The sequence below is a fragment of the Ictidomys tridecemlineatus genome, unplaced genomic scaffold (assembly GCF_052094955.1).
Source record: "Ictidomys tridecemlineatus isolate mIctTri1 unplaced genomic scaffold, mIctTri1.hap1 Scaffold_878, whole genome shotgun sequence".
Taxonomy (NCBI): Eukaryota; Metazoa; Chordata; class Mammalia; order Rodentia; family Sciuridae; genus Ictidomys; species Ictidomys tridecemlineatus.
Window position 1 is genome coordinate 48587 of NW_027526120.1, and position 18626 is coordinate 67212.

Genomic DNA, 18626 nt, shown 5'->3' on the forward strand with positions numbered 1-18626 from the left:
GGAAACACAAGTAATGGGTGAGGAAGAAAATACCAAGGGAGAAGCAGGGATTGGAAGTTGCCTCCATCTTCTGGGTTTGGTCAACAGGTTGGGTCATTTTCCAAAGAGGGCCAGGATGGGGTACAGTATCTGAGGCTGAAGAGAATGAAAATGTTTTAGCAAGGTTGCTGTTGGAAAGGCAAAATGGATCCATGGAATGAAGTTCAAGATCAACTTGATATGGGATTCTCCAATAGCAGATCCTGAGGTAATGATTTGGGTGCATGTAGTATTTAGGAAGTGATCCTAGGAAGTGTGGTGTGGAATGGAGAACTTAAGAGGTGAGGGAGAAAAGCTAATAAAAAACCTTAATGGGTAAGTTCCTGCTTTAGAAACTCGAATCCAATACTTCTAAGCACCCTTCGTTAGACACAGTAAAACACCTTAAATGTCTCAGGAAAGGACCAGGAAGTTATGCACCAATTCCTTCCCTCATTGGGTGAGAGTGCCCCAGTGGCATTAAACTTCTGATATTAAAGTCTGCAATCAGTGTGTGATCCCAGAAGTCCTTCAAGCAGATACCTCAAGTTTAAGGTAAGAAATTCTGGTAATCAGAATTCTAAGATAGCATCCAAGATCACCACTTCTTAGTGTACATACTGTCCCTTGAGTATGGCCTAGACTGTGAATGTGATAGGATATCATTTTAAAAATATATATTACTATGTGATCAAAGAGACCTTATAGATGTAATTAAGGTTCCTAATCAATTGACTTAGAGTTTATCAAAAAGAGATTATTCTGGGTGGTGTCATCCTAATCAGATGAGCCCTTCAAAGTAGCAATAACAGATGCCCTTCTATAGGCATGATGCAGAAAGACCACATTCAAGGTCCTAAGTGCAGCCAACCACCAGCAAGAATATGAGGACCTCAGTCTTACAGCAGGAAACTGGCATCTGTCAACAACCAGAAAATTTGGAAGAAGACCACAAGCCTCAGGTAAGATCACAATCCCAATTAACACTGTGACTTCAGTCTGTGATCCTAAACAGAAGACCCCATTAAGCAGTGTACCATAGAAACTGACTGATACACAGCAACTAGGATACAATTAACATGGATTTATTTAAATTGCTGCATCCTTGGTAATCTGCTCTGCACCAATGGGAAATGAATATGGAAGTTATCAGCGCATAGAAGACATGTCTACCAAAGCTGCAGGGGAACTTTGGGGTGGATTGAAGGGAAACAGAGCACCAACAGCTTCCTTTCCCATCCTGAGACCACCTTTAAACCTAGAGGTTCAAATTCAAGTTCAAGCAAGGGAAGATGCAGACTGAGTCCCTCGTTTCCAAGCACTGCAAAGATCAGCCAGTCTTCAAGATGCTAACATCATGTGCTGGGCCCCTGGGCTGTGTGAGATGGAGGCTGGAGCAGACTCAGCAATCAAAGCTGGAGGCCCTGCCAGGCTTGTTGATGGAGATGTTCTGGTGTTGCCACAGTTTCCAAGCAGGAGGTGGGGTAATTTGCTTCTCTCTTTCCTAAATTTCTCCCATCACTCTTTTGAGCAATGAGTTGATGCACCTCTTTGCAGGGGGACAGACTGCATTTCTCCTTAAATGGCAGATACTCTCCTTTGAAACTTTGCCTGTTCATCCCTCACCCTTTCTATTCCTGAGCAGAGTGGAAATTGAAGCCAACAGAGCAAATATTATAGCAAGACTGAGAAAAGGTACCTGATATTTGATACAAAGCCACATTTATATGTCTGGGATCCCCTGCCTAGCTAGACTCTGCACTTAATAATTTTGAAATGTAGCATTGAACACATTATCACAGACTTTCCTCATCAAATTGTGGTACTTGCATTTAGTGCAAAAGCTCTGGGGAAGATTGCAGTTCAGAAGGTTAGCTACAGGCATTATTGTTTTAGGCTGCGCCTTGTCTGTGTGTTTATGTGGTAGGCTTAACAAAGTCTAGGGTCTATCTGGGTCTCCATTTTGCAGACTAATACATAAAATTGTATTGGTTCATCTAAGAATGAATGCAAGTGTAAGGATGAATGCATAATCATTAAATTCACAGAGCAATGAAAGAAAATCCTTGCATTGAGAAAGGCATGCCCGGATGGATGACCCATTCAAGTCATTACCCAGGTTTAATTTTCTATGCCTTATGTGGCTGAGAGCCTGGATTACATTGGCTGCAGGTCACCAACACAGAAATTGCAAACTGGAAAGTAATGTGACATACCAGAAAATAAATTAAAATAAAATTAAAATTAAAATTAAATTAAAAATCTTTCTCAGCAAATGTCTTCTGAGTATTTATGTATCCACGAGGCACAGCAGGATGCCATGGTAGGTCCAGTGATAACTTAAATATAGGTCACACAATTGAGAAGATTTCATGCACATAAATACAATGCAGATGAGACGTACAATAAAAAAATGCATAAAAATTGCTAACAGAGTGCAGGGGGAGGAAAGATCCTTCTAGCAAGTACTATGTAGAGAGAGAGTCAAGAGCAAGCACTGAGTGGGTGGTGAGTGGCCATTCCAAAGAGAGCAGTAGCTGATCAAAGACACAAGAGATGGGAAATGAGTGAAGCACTGTGATGCAGCAAAGGGGAGGGATGTTACAAAAAAAGGAGGTACCAGATTGTATCTCGGAGTCACAGAACAAATACAGCAGAGAGCTCTTAAGGGACGTTTCAATCAAGCAAGAAAATCTTGATGAAGCTGTGTTTTCCAGGGCACAGAAAAGAGCCTTCTATCTACGCAATCCTTTCTGGCTACTTAAAATTTTCAACTTCCAAGTATTGTGGGAAAGACCCTGACATGCCATAGTATCTTCTGTTGGGTCCCTTCGTTTTTACCCGTCATTACGTCTTCTGCCATTGCAACAGGACTTGGTGATGGATGTCAGATAGCTCACTTGATTGTAACTTACCTTGTATTACTCCTCTGTGCATCAGTGTCTTCCTGACACCATTCTACACAGCCCTCTATGTCCCATGTGGAAGCCAAGGGACCCTCTGCTTTTATCAGCACTGCAGAGACAAATTGATCCTTAGGATGGTTTCCTTTCTCACATAGTTGATCTCCTCCATCTTTGGCAGAACCGAATTTATTTTCATAGCAAAATGTGGCATTTCCTGAGTTTCTTCCATCCTTGAAGTCCACCCTACCTGGATTTCCAAACACCTGCTGTCTGCAGTGGGGCTGGAAGTAGAAATGGGCATTGGGAAAACTGATCACAGCAGTCTGGCTCCTGGGGTCATCTCATAGTCCTAGTCATACACAACCAGAAATAAGACATGGAAAAGGACATGTTCACTTTACCTGATTACCCAGAGTTCCATAAAGGACTAGATCTGTGTCAGAATCAACTTCAAGTTCAAGGTCTAGCTCTTAACCAACTATGTAGCATTGACATGTAATGTCTTTCTAGCCTAAGTTTCCTTCTATTTAAAGGAAAAATAAAGATCATGCTTAATACCTAGGACTATTGTGGAGACTAATCAGTGACAATGTACAGCACAGGTTTCCCTGCCATGATGATAGCCAACATCACTGTATGCCTCTGCAGGCATCCTCAAGTGAAATCAGAAACCTCCCAGCCCGCGAGAAGAGCTGCAGTCTATCCCTGGTACGAGTAGAACTCAGTCAGTCACCTGCAAAGTGACCTCCTCCCCTTTGTTTCTAAGCTGACTGCAGTGGTTTCCTCCCTGTCCCTCCATTCTTGCATCTGACTGTGCCATGATATTAGGTAGTAGTGCCACACAGCAGGCAGGGAGCCCATGGAAACTCTGGTATGTCACATTACTTTCCAGTTTGCAATTTCTGTGTTGGTGACCTGCAGCCAATGTAATCCAGGCTCTCAGCGACACAAGGCACAGAAAGATGTGAAACTCACTGTGGTTGAGAGTAAAAGGCATGTTCACCACTCAAGTTTCTAAACTTTCAGAAGCAACTAGACCAGTAAAGTTAGAGAAGCTCCTAACAGCTTACGTGAGTCTATTGTTAAATTTCTAGAAATTCTATCAGCCACTTAGCAGCCACAGAGGAACTGTTGGCACCACAGAAATCAACAACTTCACAAATCAAGGTTCCCCTCACCCCACCTCCCACCCCCTACCCCGAAGACCTGGCTGTTAAACATTTTTCAGAACATCACCAGGAGGGAACGTTCTCAGTCTCTCCCCTCTTTTAACCATTTCCCTCACCCAGCATACCTCACTTCCAAATAGCTAAATCTTAGGTGGTTCAGAAATAAAGTACCAGAGGCAGGCAGATGAGAAACAGCTTGAGCTGCAGACAGTGTGCTCCTCACAGAGTATCTAATGCTCAGACTCTAGCTCTGGTTTCCCTCTTGGAAGGAAGTTAGTCCTCAGGTATTTGAAAGCAATCTCATTGCTGCCTGGTCGTGGAGACAGATTGCTGCTCCAGTTCTCCGAGGTGCAGGTCGATCAAACAAGGAAAGAGAACAACTGCTCAGAGCATTCCTCCAGGGGAACTCCACAGGGTCACAGGGAATTCTGACATCATCCCAAAGCACAGAACAAAAGCCCTTGTATAGAGAGGGTCCCTGAGGAAGAGCCTGTGGAGCTGACAGAAGGAAAAGGGAAAAGATCTAGTGTCAGCAAAGGCTCAGTGAGCCCAGCAGACGCCAAACCTTTATTTCCCCTCCCTGCAGCTGAAGGCAAGACAGAGCCACAACCTGGGGCTAGAGGTGGAGCGTGCCCAGCACCACCAAGTGGACAGTGTCCACCTGGAATTTAGGAGCTCTCCAGATCAGTACCATTCCTAAACCATGGAGTGGCACCACAGAGCCACCATCTCCCCAGCAGGAGCTCCCTTTCTTCTGAGACAGTGGGAAAAACTCCTTGCACTTCGTCTTTAATGTACCCGGTACATTCACTCCTACAATATTTATGACTCACATCAATTTTTTATCCGTCCCATCACTCAGCTTCTTAGGCAAGTTCAGAAGCTTTGTCGTCTTTGAGATCTCATCCTCCTTAGCACGGATGGAAACTGGAGAAAAAGCACCAGGTAGCCCCTGTACCAAACTCATTGTGCCGGTCTCCTGGTTGGAGAGCCAGAGTCTCCCTGTTATGCAGACTGCCAGCTTTCTGCATTTCACTTTCTAAGCTCATCCCGCATACTTCCTTCCACCTTTACTTGCTGCTCTTTGGTGTAGCCTCTTTTCCTCCATCTCGCCCTTCCTCCCACAGGGCTCTGCAATCACAAGTCTTCTACTTCCCTCCGGGATGGGCTCCTGCTGCCTCTGCATCCTCCAGTCATCTGTGACTGCTTCTTCCTCCAAACTCAGACCCAGATTCCACATTTCCATGTAGCCATGTTTTCCCTAACCTAGCCCTTACATCTTTCTCTTTCCAGTCTTTATTTCACTTCATGGTTTAGTATTCAGCTCTTCTTTAATAGTATTTCTAGCTGTAGTATATCTCTCTATCTTTAGAGAGTCTGCATCTTAATATTTCAGTGTTCCCCCACAGAGCTTAGCATAACACTGTGTATGTAGTCGATGCTTAATAAATAACTTATGTGGTTATGTGAAATCATTGGGGACTCTTTTTTTTATTATGCATTTTTTCTTACTGGGCCTAATCTCAGATGTAATAATGGTAATACTTGTAAAGAGATCCTTATCACTGGGAAATAAATATAATAACTATATTAACAATAATAATTGTTCCAATTTATTGAGCACTTATTCTGAGCTCAAAACAGTGAAGTTGTTTGCAAGTATGATCATATTTACCTCTAGGGTAAAATTTATTATAATCCCCATTTTGCACATGAGGAAACTAAAGCACAAAGAGCGTGTAACTCCTCCAAGGACATACAGCTAATAAGTTTGTAGAGCAAACATTGAAATGCAGGATTTCAGTCCAGAGCTGATGTCTTAAAAATTTCCTTATTCCTGCTATCACTCGCATCCCTGCATACTTTCTACAGAAGGGTAAGCTGAAGGGTATTAACTTGTAGAGGCCACTGATTGTCAGTGCAGGTCAGCCTGGCAGAATCTTCAGTTAAATATGTGCAATGAGCATAAGAATTTATATACTCTCCACTCTGAAGCAGTAATGTAAAGTAATAAAAATGAAACAGGAGTCAATCCACAAAGATGAGAAGGAGAATCTACAGCAGAAGAAAAATACTGACAAAATGCTAGATGTCAGACTGGGGTGGGAAATGGTCTGTCATTTGCAGGACAGAGGAAACTGAGCAGCCTACCTGTTCCCCTGAAGAACACTGGGAGTCCTGGGGAGGAAGGTAATGAATTCTGGGGAAGGTGGGCAAAAGGAAAGACTGTGAGTGGGACTGTCTAAAAGCCTTATAAGAAAGAGTCAAGCTCTTAAACCCCTTCCCCATCCCTGCACAGCCAAGGAATGGCCCCTCCTCATCATGCAGGATGGACTTCAGAAAAGGGCACTTAGGGTGTGTTGGCAACCACAAGGGAGCTGAAGAAAGGAAATAAATGGTGTTTACATGCAGAAAAAGAAGGCTTCATCCCTCCTCACTTCCTGCTACTCCTTCATTCACAGTGCCCAGTGCTCGTAGCCAGATGTATATATCTCAAGGCTGGAAGGAGGGAAATCTTCCCTCAGGAAAGCAGGATTCTATATTAACCAACATGTGTCTAAGAGATGGATATAGATAGATTTGAGGATGTCTCTGAAAAATCCAACTTGCAGCCCCACTCCCCAGCAGCCAAGCTGGGAGTCAGTCGGTGCCCTGTCACCATCAGATAGCTTCATACCAGCAATTAAGTCCTCACCCCAAAATATGCACAGAGAGCAGTGTAGCAATAGATATTAAGCAAAGAATCTACCACCAACATCAAAGCAAAATATATAATTTTTTAAATCAGGAAATAGAGACAATATGGAAAACAGAAGAAAATTTCTAAAGAATGTCAATATCTTTAGATAGGAAATGCAAATAACATCCAGGAAACGAGAACAGAATACAAATACCAAACTGGAAGAATTAGAGAATAAGAAAGCTCTCTAAAAAGAAAATAAAACAGAATTATCAAAATAAAACATAAAAAATTGAAATCTATAGAAGATTCAGAAGCTTGCTAACCACACCAGCGAGGTACTCCGTGTCCTGCCGCACAGATCCTCTGCGAGTGGCCTCGTGAGAAGTGCTCGCCGAAATGGCTGCGTCCAGTAAAGGTAGCTTTGAGGGAAACTTTGAGTCGCTGGACCTTGAAGAATTTGCTAAGAAGCAACCATGGTGGTGCAAACTGTTTGGGCAGGAATCTGGGCCTTCAGCTGAAAAGTATAGCGTGGCAACCCAGCTGTTAATTGGAGGTGTCACTGGATGGTGCACTGGTTTCATCTTCCAGAAGGTTGGAAAATTGGCTGCAACAGCTGTGGGAGGCGGATTTTTTCCTCCTTCAGCTTGGAAACCATACTGGGAATATTAAAGTTGATTGGCAGCGAGTAGAAAAGGACATGAAAAAAGCCAAAGAACAGCTGAAGATTCGTAAGAGCAACCAAATACCAACTGAGGTCAAGAGTAAAGCTGAAGAGGTTGTGTCATTTGTGAAGAATGTTCTAGTGACTGGAGGATTTTTTGGAGGCTTTTTGCTTGGCATGGCATCCTAAGGAGGACAACTTCCATTGTTCTGATTTTTTTCTAATTAGCAGCCTCTACACTCCATCATAGGACATCAAGTCTCTCCTGTTCTCCCATGCCTTCCTCCCTGTTGTGTCAAACCTGAATTGGCTTCTATAGGCATCTGTTGGTACAAATAATACAGGCCCTGCCTGCTGTGAGCTTGATGATGATGGAAGAGACATTAGACATTAGCTCTCTTCCCAGTATACTCCCCACTTGGTCAATCTGTAGGTCAGCAAAAATGTCCTTTCCCTTATAAAATACTTACCAGAATACATTGCAAGATCATTTGCCATGAATGAGTCCTCAAAGGTTGTCCCACACTTGATTTGGAAAAGAAGCAGATAGTTAACTTATGTGCTGCATGGGAAGGAACTGAATACATTTGCCTTTAAGCATGAAAAATTTTGGTATCTTGGTGTGTATTTTATTTCTAGTTGGTTTTAGATCACAGAAAGAGAATCTATTTAAACCTGTTATAGTTATTCCGACAAAAAAAATGGCAGTCTAAGAACGATAAATGACAGAAATCTGAATATGAAATGAACTTATGCTAAAGGGTATATGCTGTACTGAAGGTATTGTATTTGGTAGGAAGATCTCTTAGGGAAACTAGCTGTTAGAAATACATTGTTGGGTGGTCAGAGAAATCATTTAAGAACATTAAGATACTATTCAGGAATGTTTTCCACCGTATCAGATAATGTGTTTCATGGCTATTTCCAAAGATTTGATTTACGGTAAAATGAATGATTTAGATAGGAGAAGGAAGAAGCTCTTTGATTTTTATTTCATAGAAAAGGCTTTGTGCTTTGAAATGTGAAGTATTATTCCTGTGTCACAGCATTAGGGATAGTCATAGATCCTCATTGTCAATTCTAATTCTTTAACCAGTTTGTATGAAATGCAGCATTTAATCCAGAATTTTATTTTATTTATTTATTTTTTGTTGATTTTTTAAAAATAAATGACAGTGGAATGCATTACAATTCTTATTACATGTATACAGTACAAATTTTCATCTCTTAAACCAAAATTTTAAATAAGCAACATTTCCAGACATTCAGAATTAAGAAAAATAATGATAGCACACATGAAATGAATTATTTCTGTCATCAAGTGAAGTCTGCGTCACTTGATGACACCCCTCCATTTCTCAGAATTATTCTTGAAAAATTTACACATACTTAACACATTTTGTTGTAATTCCAACTAGAATATCAGCTTTGGATAGTAAGTGAAAACTCCTTGTCCCAGGCCTTGAGAGCCCTTTCCCCATTTGTGCCCTTCAGTACCTGTCAGCACGTTCTTCTTCTCCATTGTCTTCATCTTTATGTCACAGGGCCAAGCACTTAATAAGTTCTGAGTATTTGCTGAATATATGAATTTTAACCTTCTAGAACAAAAACTTACTATTAAAGGTTAGTTTTACTCAGATGTAAATCTTAAAACTTGCAGTCAATCCATGTAAAATGAGGATATAGCTCATTTGGTAGAGTGCTCACCTAGCATGTACAAGGCCCTGGGTTCAATCCTCAGCACCACTACAAAAAAAAAGTTTTTAACTATCTTGAGAATGATGTATTGAATCTGAAAATTGAAACTACCAGCGAATGTGTAGAACTTTATAGAATTCACCTATTTGCATTTTCCTCATTAAATTACAGTAACATTTAAGGCAACAAAGTTATTTTGCTTACAATATGTGTGAATCATCGAATCATAATGGTATGAGCACCACTCTGCTACATATTTTTTCCATGAACTTAAAAATTATTTTCACTTTTTATTATGGAAATTTTCAAACACACATAAAATTAGAGAATACACTGACTTCCCCATGTATCTATCACCCATGTAAAACCACCATGAAATTTTAACTAACCAATTATTGTAAAACAAATACCAAATAATCATTTTATTGTATTTCAGTATATATTGTTAAAAGGTAAGTACTTTTTAAAATCATAAGTACAATACCTTATTATCAAGTCGAAAATCAATAATTCTCTAATGTCAAATATCTGGTTCAATATTTCCTCATCTCAAAAGTGTTTCACATTTAGTTCAAATCAAAATTTAAGGTCCATATTGCAATTGGATGGTATAAGTCTCTTTTAATTTATAGGTCCTCCTTTATTTTTGCTTGGAGTGTATTTATTGGTAACAGTTCCAATAATATATGTATATATATATATTCTTCCCTTGTTCCCTACATCTGTTTTCTGATGCCAGGGTCTCTGGTTTTGGTATTTATGGTGAGCATTGTCTACATGTATGGCCAGATAAACTTGTTTTGGATGTGTTTGGGGTTTTGGCACCTCCTGCTGGTGGGTATGTCAGAACATTATCCTTGAATCTTCAAGTTTGTGGACCCTTGTCCTGGGGCTTGAGAGAGCCCTTTCCCCATTTGTGCCCCTTCAGCACCTCCAGCACGTTCTGTCCTCTCCCAGGTCACTACAGCTCTGCACTGCATTTTCACTGCTCTGGCAGCCCTCCAACCCAGTGCCCCTCCCAGGATGGGACAGGGTAGGATGAAAACTTGAGACCTGTTAGATCAGAGCTGTAACATTTGTCTCTTTGCTGAGGTTGTGCCCAGAGTCAAAGGAGTGAGGTTAGCGGTCAGGGGCAGTTTCTGGCAGCTGCCTGCTTGGGCTCAAAAGGTTTGACTCTTAAGCTTCTAGTCTCCCCAAGCTCTGATTCTCTTTGCTGACCTTGAGCTCAAAGGAAACCTGCTTGACCAACCCCACTGTCATAAGTGTTACTGGCATTCTGATAATATGGTAACAAGACTATCCTTCATCCAAATGGCCATTGTTTGCTTGGACCTCCCACCACTCAGCTTCTGGATCTGAACAGTTACTATCTTGTGGATTCTGGAAGAAGACCAGACATATTCAAGATGGAGGAGTTTAACATAATTCTAGCTAACACTCCCTTAGGGCTGGTGCTTGTGGTTTGAAAGGCAGAGTTCCTGTGTGGTTAACTATTAATGTGCTTTTTGTTCATTCTTTTGATCAATGTTTGCCAGAAAGATAGGCATAAAAAATGGTTGAATTTTTATTTGCATCTTGTACTTTTTTTACAGTTTGGGAAAATACCATGAGTCTCTGCTTGAAAAAATAGTACAGAGATGGATTTAGAATTTTTGAGTATCAGTGTTTTGGATGATCTGTTTCTTCCATGAGGGAAACTCCTACATGCAATCCTGTAGGAAAATTAGACTGTTCCCCTTTCTGATTCCCTGTCATGCATGTCCAGTATGATTTCTTGGAAATTAGGTCCAGAACTAAAAAGGGTTCTCTGCCCAATAGTCACTTACACAGTGTTAGTGTGAACTCTTAGAAAACAGGATGGAAACCTAATTTAGTTCTTGACCTGATTTCCCAGAAATCTTACAGTGTGGCTTATATCTGTGATGCCTTTATTCTGAAGGAATCATGAATTTACAAACTATTTTTCTAAAGAAAACAGTGTTGCACTTTTTTCAAATTTTTGACTTGCCAAAACTTTTTACAATTTTTAAATGTTAAGAAATGACATGATTATTGAGAACAGTACTTCTCAACCTTCTTTGCACATGGGTGAATCATCTGTAGAATTGTAAAATCTACTGATGCCTGGCTTTCATCCAAGAGATTCTGACTTCAGTGGTCTAGGGTGCTGTTGTGGCAGCCTGAGGTTTCAAAATGTTGCAGATGTTTCTAATGAGCAGCCAGGACTGAGAGCCACTGAAGTAAAAGAGTTGGTAGCTGGTACTAATAAAAATATAGTTCTGCTATTAATGTGACTACTTAATAGGACTTCAATATCATTATAAATTAAGTGCCCTACAACTTGAGATAACTGCTACATACTGAACAAAAGTACGATATTACAGTTGACAAAATTTGAGTAGATGCAAGGAAGGGAATTTTACTGTGGTGCTTTTTTTAAATCTCTAAAATAGAGGAGATCATAGTTTCCAACTTCCCTGAAGACTGAGTTTCATTGTTAATATCAACTCCTATCACATAAAAAGCATTTGAATGTTAAACCTTCTCTAATGGCTATTGTATTTTTATCTACATCATAATAATGGCTAAAGAGAATGAGATTGATTAAACCAATGGCTTCCAATAGATCTGTTTAAAGGAAGGAAAATTGTTTTGAATCTTTCAAAACTCTAAATACCTGGCAGCAGGGGGGGGGGCATTGTTAAGAAGGCCACAACTAAAACACAGAAAAGCCATCTATTTGATTTGTAATGGTAATGTAAATCTTGGCACCATGATCTATTGATAATTTTAAATGTAATTTAGATCCATAGATGATGTAAACATTATAGTTGTAAAATGCTTTATTAAATTGTTTTACTATTAAAAAAAGAAGATCCAATAAAAAAAGAAATATTCCAGGGATGGAGAAGGAGAAGAGAGAAGAAAGAGAAGAAGAAGAAGAAAAAGACATGAGCTACTGATTGGCAGATAGGAAAATTCAATAACAAATGCAGGAAATCCAATGCTTAACTAATAGAGGTGACATGAAGAGAGAAGAACAGAGAAAAATAGCAAGATATTAACAAAGAAATAAACTAGGATTATCCCAATAAGCAGATTATAAAGGTCCACTTAATAATCAATGCAATGTATAAAAAATTGTCTATAGCCAGGAGTCCTAATTATAAAATTTTACAATATGAGGGTAAAAATGAAAGAAGGAAGAAAATGAAGGAAGGAGGAAGAAGAGGAAGAAAGAGAGAGGGAGAAAAAAGTTACATGAAGTCCACTGGGGATGTGAATACCACTGGATTTCTCAACACCACCACCAGAAGTTAGAAGGCAGTAGAACAATGCTTCCAAAGTTCTGAGGGGGGAAAAATTGACTGTCAATCTAAAATTAAGTATTGAGATTATCCATCAAGAAAATTTGAGGGTAGAGCAAGATGTTTTAAGATACAGAAGAACACAATGATATATTTCTCATGCTCTCATTCCTAGGAACTATTAGAAGATGAGCTTTAGCAATAAATATATACTTCCATGCATATATATATATATATATATATATACATGCATGTACATACACACAGACTGACACACATATGTGCATACACATGCAGAATACACACCTACAGAGAGACATTATAGACATAATGAATATGTACTGTGCATGTATACTTAATACACAGATACATACACACATTCATATGCATATATACTTAGTCATACACACATACATTATGCAGAGACACAAACGTGCATGAATTATACATATGCACACAAATATATACACATTTATAAATCATATATACATGCATTCATGCACTTATGCATACACATACGCACAATACACATAGACACATATACATACAGGCATACACAAAAATAAGGGGAAAAAGGAAAGTAAAGTAGGACTAGGAAGAGGAAACCAGAATAAATGGAAGGAAAAGTGAAGTAAAATCCTAAGAGAGAAGGGAGTAAAAAATACCAGACAGTTTCAGGAGGAAAATATTCAAGAAAAAAATAGAACTAAAAACAAAGTAAATGAAAACAAAAGACCCTAGTGGTTCTGCTTCTCTGGTTAAATCCTGCTCAATAATAAATTAAGCAAGTGAAAAAAATTCTAACTCTAGGAAAAGTAAAACATTTTTTTTTTGGTACAAAAGCAAAAATATAACCGTGCTACACTGGGTGGCTTTGAATTAAACAATATTTTCCTGAGACTAATAATGTAATAACCAACTTCAATTTATCCTAAATGTGTGCTGTGATTGAGAAGGTTACACCAGTAGGTAGTTGGCATCAGAATGCTAATGCCTCACCAAGGTGTACTCCCTCTTCACCCCTGGACTACAGTTACCTCTGCCCAGAACTCCCTTCTCAACAGAGCAAGGTCTGCTCCCCTATCTCACTCAAGTCTCTGCTTAAGAGTCACACTTCAATGTGGCATATATACACAGTGGAATTTTACTCAACAATAAAAGAGAATAAAATCATGGCGTTTGCAGGATGGAGTTGGGGAAGATAATGCTAAGTGAAGTTAGCCAATCCCCAAAAGACAAAGGCTGAAAGTTTGCTCTGATATAAGGTGACTGACTCATAGTGGGGTAGAGAGGGGGAGCACGGGAGAAATAGACGAACTTTAGATAGGGCAGAGGGGTGGGAGGGGAAGGGAGGGGACAGGGGTTAGCAATGATGGTGGAAGGAGATGGACATCATTATCCAAAGTACATGTATGAAGATATGACTGGTGTGAACATACTTTACATACAGAGATATGAAAAATTGCGCTCTATATGTGAAATAAGAATTGAAATGCATTCTGTTGTCATGTATTTAAAAAATAAAATCAATATTTAAAAAATAAATAGGTAGATAAATTTTCATAGAAACCTGGAAAAAAAAAGAGTTACACTTAACTACACCTGTGCCCCCAACCTACAGGACTATCAACCTATTCTGCTTTATTTTGACTCATAATATTTTCTAACCATAAGTAATATAAACTTACAGAGCATTGCTTGTCACATAGATGATTCTTAATAAATATTGATTGTATAAAGTAATGAATGAATTTCTGTGGCAAGGAATTAATAATGAATGTCTTAGCTTGGGTTTTCCCAAGAAGCAGACTGAGAGTAGAATTAAGGAAAAGAAAAAAAATAAAAAGCCTTATTCCCAGCCCTTCTGGACAACTGTATTCACTGGTAGAACAGACTTTGAGAAAAGTCCTTGGACAAAGAAATGCAGATATTGACAGTGAACTGAAGGGTAAGGCCACAGGACTGGCTGTGGCACTGACAAGTCAGGCACAATGTCTAAAACTGATGATCCAAGGAATGGCAATGTGCATAGTATGCTTGGAAACCCAGAGCGAAACACCACGAGACCTTGCTGGAGGAGTTCCGAGGCATAGCATCTGCAGAGCAGAACTGGGAAACAGTGGCTACATTTTGTTATAACTTTTTCTAATTTGCAGAGTATTATTTCACTTTTAAACAATGACCATGTCTTATTTTGATAAAAAAAATCCAAAATGAATATGAATATCACCAGGAAGTCATCCCACACTGACGCAATTGTAATTTTTCATGGGAAAAATGTCACAAAATGATTAGCCCGTCTGAAGAAAAAAGGAAATCTATGAATATTAATTGAAGAGAACTGAAGTCAAACACACTGGAAACCTGAAATCAGTTGTATCCAATTCTGAAAAAAAAAAAAACTAGGCTTCTAATCTATGCCTGACACTGCCTCACATTGCACATAGAAGAGGTAAAACCCTGGTATAGGATTAAATAGTACTCCCCCCCAAAAAATGTCCACCTAGAACCTCAGAATATGGCATTATTAGGAAATAGTGTCTTTGCAGGTATCATTTGTTAAGATGAAGTCATAATGGACTAGAATGGCCCTTAAATCCAATGACTGGTGTCCTGAAAAAGGCCATGTGAAGACACACAGAGGGAAGCCATATAAAGACAGAAGCAGAGACTGGAGTGAGGGATTGACAAGCCAAGGAACACCAAGAATAGTCAGCAAGTCCAGAAAGGCACCAGAGAATGAGTTTCTGTTGTTAGAAGCCACCACCTGGGGTAGTGCACCACGGCAGCCCTAGGAAACTAATACGACTCTGATCCCACAGGTTTGTGGCCCTGGTCTGAGGAGGTGGGCCCTTGGCCTCCCACTTCCCCATCCTGCTGGCTGAGTTGGGAACCCAGAAGCCCATACAGTGGCCCATATGGAAGCTGTGCATTGAGGGAAGTGACCCATCAGGGTAGAGCCCCGAGCTCCCTGGCCCAGAGCAGTCCTGGAACTGGACTGGAACTGCAAACTCATGTGTGACACGTGTGGAGACTCACACTGACGTTGTTTATGCTACTGTCCTTTTAGATTTCCTGTCACTTGCTGCTAAATCTAATCCCGACTCCTATCTGGAGCCAGACTCGCCATTCAATGGTAACTAATGTAAGGAATGAATGATTAACCTGCAGGGATCGGGGGTGGCTTCTCAGAAAAAGCAGTGGCAGCTGGGTGTGAGAGCACAGAGGAGTTTACCAGGATGGCAGAGAGGCATTTCAGAGGGGGACACGATTTACAGATGGGGATGGTGGGAAGAAAACAAATCTGTGGAACCATTTGTAGTTCTACATGGCTGAAGTGTGGGGTTCAAGCAGGCAATGAAGAGACTGAAGAGAGAGACACAGTGATGAAAAACTCAGATTGCCATCCTGTGTGCTTGCACCTTATCAGGTCACAAAGAAGAATCTTAAATGGGTGTGCTACATTATCAGGGAGCCATATCACCAAGTTCAAAAGATCACTTTGGCTAAGGTCTGTGGATAGCTTGAAAAGAATGAAAACAACAAAAGGTCCAATATAGCCATATCAATATTGATAGCAGCTCAATCCACAATAGCCAAGCTATGGAGCCAACCTAGATGCCCTTCAACAGATAAATGGACAAAAAAAAATGTGGTATACATACACAATGGAACATTACTCAGCCATAAAGAAGAATGAAATTATGTCATTTGCTGGTAAATGGATGGAACTGGAGAATGTTAAGTGAAATAAGCCAATCTCAACAAACTGAAGGCTAAATGTTCTTTCTGATATGCAGATGATGACACACAATTACGGGGGTGGGCTCAGTAGTTCATGGTTAGACAAAGGGGAATGAAGAGAAAGGAGAGGGGAGGGGAATAGGAAAGTTAGTAGAATGAATAGGAAATAATTTTCCCTTGTCATATCTGAATCTACTACCTGTGAAATTCCACATCACCTACAACCACAAGAGTTGAATCCTAATTAGAATAAGTTATACTCTATGTATGTGTAATATGTCAAAATACACTCTACTGTCATGTATATCTAAAAACCAAAAACAAGTCCAAGATACCAGGTAAAGGGCCATTGCAGTGCTTGCTTTGTGTGATGACAATGATCAAATATTGTGTTGATACATCCGAGACAGAAAGCAAGGTACAACTTCAAAATATAGCTTAGATGATAAATTGATTGGCTGGAGGATGGGAGAGAAGACACAGTTCCTGGTGAGTCCACTTTCTGGCTTGGAGCAGGAGCAGATAAATCAGACATAAGACAAGATGCAGAGTAAAAGGAACCAGCTTGGAAGTGAATGATGGGGATGCTAATCTTCAACTCGGCTCCAAATTCGTCCTCCTGGATTCTGAATAAATCCCTGTTCTACCATCAGGGCCACCAGACGGAGACAGAGGGGCTGGAGGAGGGAGAGGCCAATCTTGTCTCCTCAGTGAGAAAGGATCTTTATTCTGGTCACACAGTAATGATAATTTCCACCTCCTAGAATGAGTGTCAAGTATCCCCCAGACACAGCAGCAAACTCCAGGCTGTGCACCTCCTCAGCCATGAGTCTCTGCTCTGTGGTTTCTGCCTCACTCTCCCTAAGGTTTCAGCACTAGAAGGGGTGTGCCCTCTTCCTGGCCTGAGCTTCAGCTCTGCCCAACGCTCCTCAACACCAACCCTTCTGCCTTGATGGAGGGAGCTGCTTCTCATAGCTGTCTGAGTGCTTACTCTGCTTTTTCAGTACTCTAGTGCCCTTTACCCCATTTCCTATATTAAATTCACTTCAAAAAATGTACCAGATTCCAACTGGTACAGTCGTTGGTACCCAGGTAGTCTCAGAAAATAGAATCACCGAAAGTTGGGATTCTGGGGTTGGATCGATCACATCTCTGAGTGTCCTGGGAAGCATTGATGGCGATGTCTAGATAGGGCTGATTTGTAGTTTGGAAGAGAAATGATGCTGGTGATGAACACTGATACATTATCATCATATGGGTCATAGTTAGTCCCTCCAGGAGCAAAGGAATGGAGACCAAAGGAGTCCCAAAGTTTTGGGAGAAGTCAGAAGAAATTGGGGATGGGGCTAGAATAAGGCACTAAAAATTAGGATAAAAATCACTAAAGGTTGTTTCCTCTCTCAAGAGAAAGGCTTTGAGAAGAAAGCGACCCTTCTACAAAAGTTAAGGTAATGCATGAAAAGCAAGCAGTGGAGCAGGCAGGAGTCACTCATGACCTTGGGGAGGCTTCTTCCTGTGGAGCAGAGAGGCAGAGGGGATTTGAGTTTGAGAAATAAATGGGAAATGAGACAAGGTAATCAGAATATTAGCAAGAGGATCAGAGGAGACTGTTTCTATTTTTACACGAGGGAGATTTGAGTCCCTTTGTAAGCTGTGGGAGGTAGTCGATTGAAAGCGGGAATGAAGTACAGAAGAAAGAGAGAAAAACAAGGTGAACCGGGAACACACTGAGGGATAAGCCTGCAGCAGAGAGTGTAGACCTTTCACTGAGGCTGCTCATTCATTCAACAAATACTTCAGTGTCAAAGATGCGTCAGGAATATTCTAGATTCTGGGGATAGCCGTAAAGAAGAAGAGAAAAAAATCAGAGGCTAGAAGCAAGGTGGCAAACAGGAGCTTTAGCACAGGAAACAAAGCAAAAAGTTGACAAATGGGATTATATCACACTAGAACAGCCAAGGAAACAATCAATAGAGTGAAGAGAAGACCTACAGAGTGGAAAAAATACCTGCTAACTATTCATCTGAAAAAGGATTGATATACAGAATACCTAAGAATTTTAAAAAAAACATTTAATAAAAAGTAAAGTCATCTAATTTAAAATGAACAAATGACTAGAATCGACACTTCTCAAAAGAGGAAATACAATGGTCAACGAATGCATGAAACGCTGCTCAATATCATTAGCGTTCAGGGAAAGTAACTCAAAGGTACAATGAGAAACCATCTCACCCCAGGATGTAGAGAAAATAGAACTTTTATACACTGTTGGTGGGTGTGTACATTAGTATAGCCACTTTAGAAAACAGTGATGGAAGATTCTTTTAAACCTAAATATAGATCTGTACATACAATGCTGCAGTCTCAATTCTGGGTGTATATCCAAAGGAAATGAAATCAGCTTATCAAAGAGATAACTGTCCATGTTTATCGTAGCAT

The 18626-nt window shown here is 40.2% G+C and overlaps 1 pseudogene; it reads left to right on the forward strand.

Annotated features, from left to right (window-relative positions):
* Positions 1-7157: 7157 nt before the first annotated feature.
* On the forward strand, positions 7158-7767 carry LOC144374777 (FUN14 domain-containing protein 2 pseudogene; annotated as a pseudogene).
* The last annotated feature ends 10859 nt before the right edge of the window (positions 7768-18626 follow it).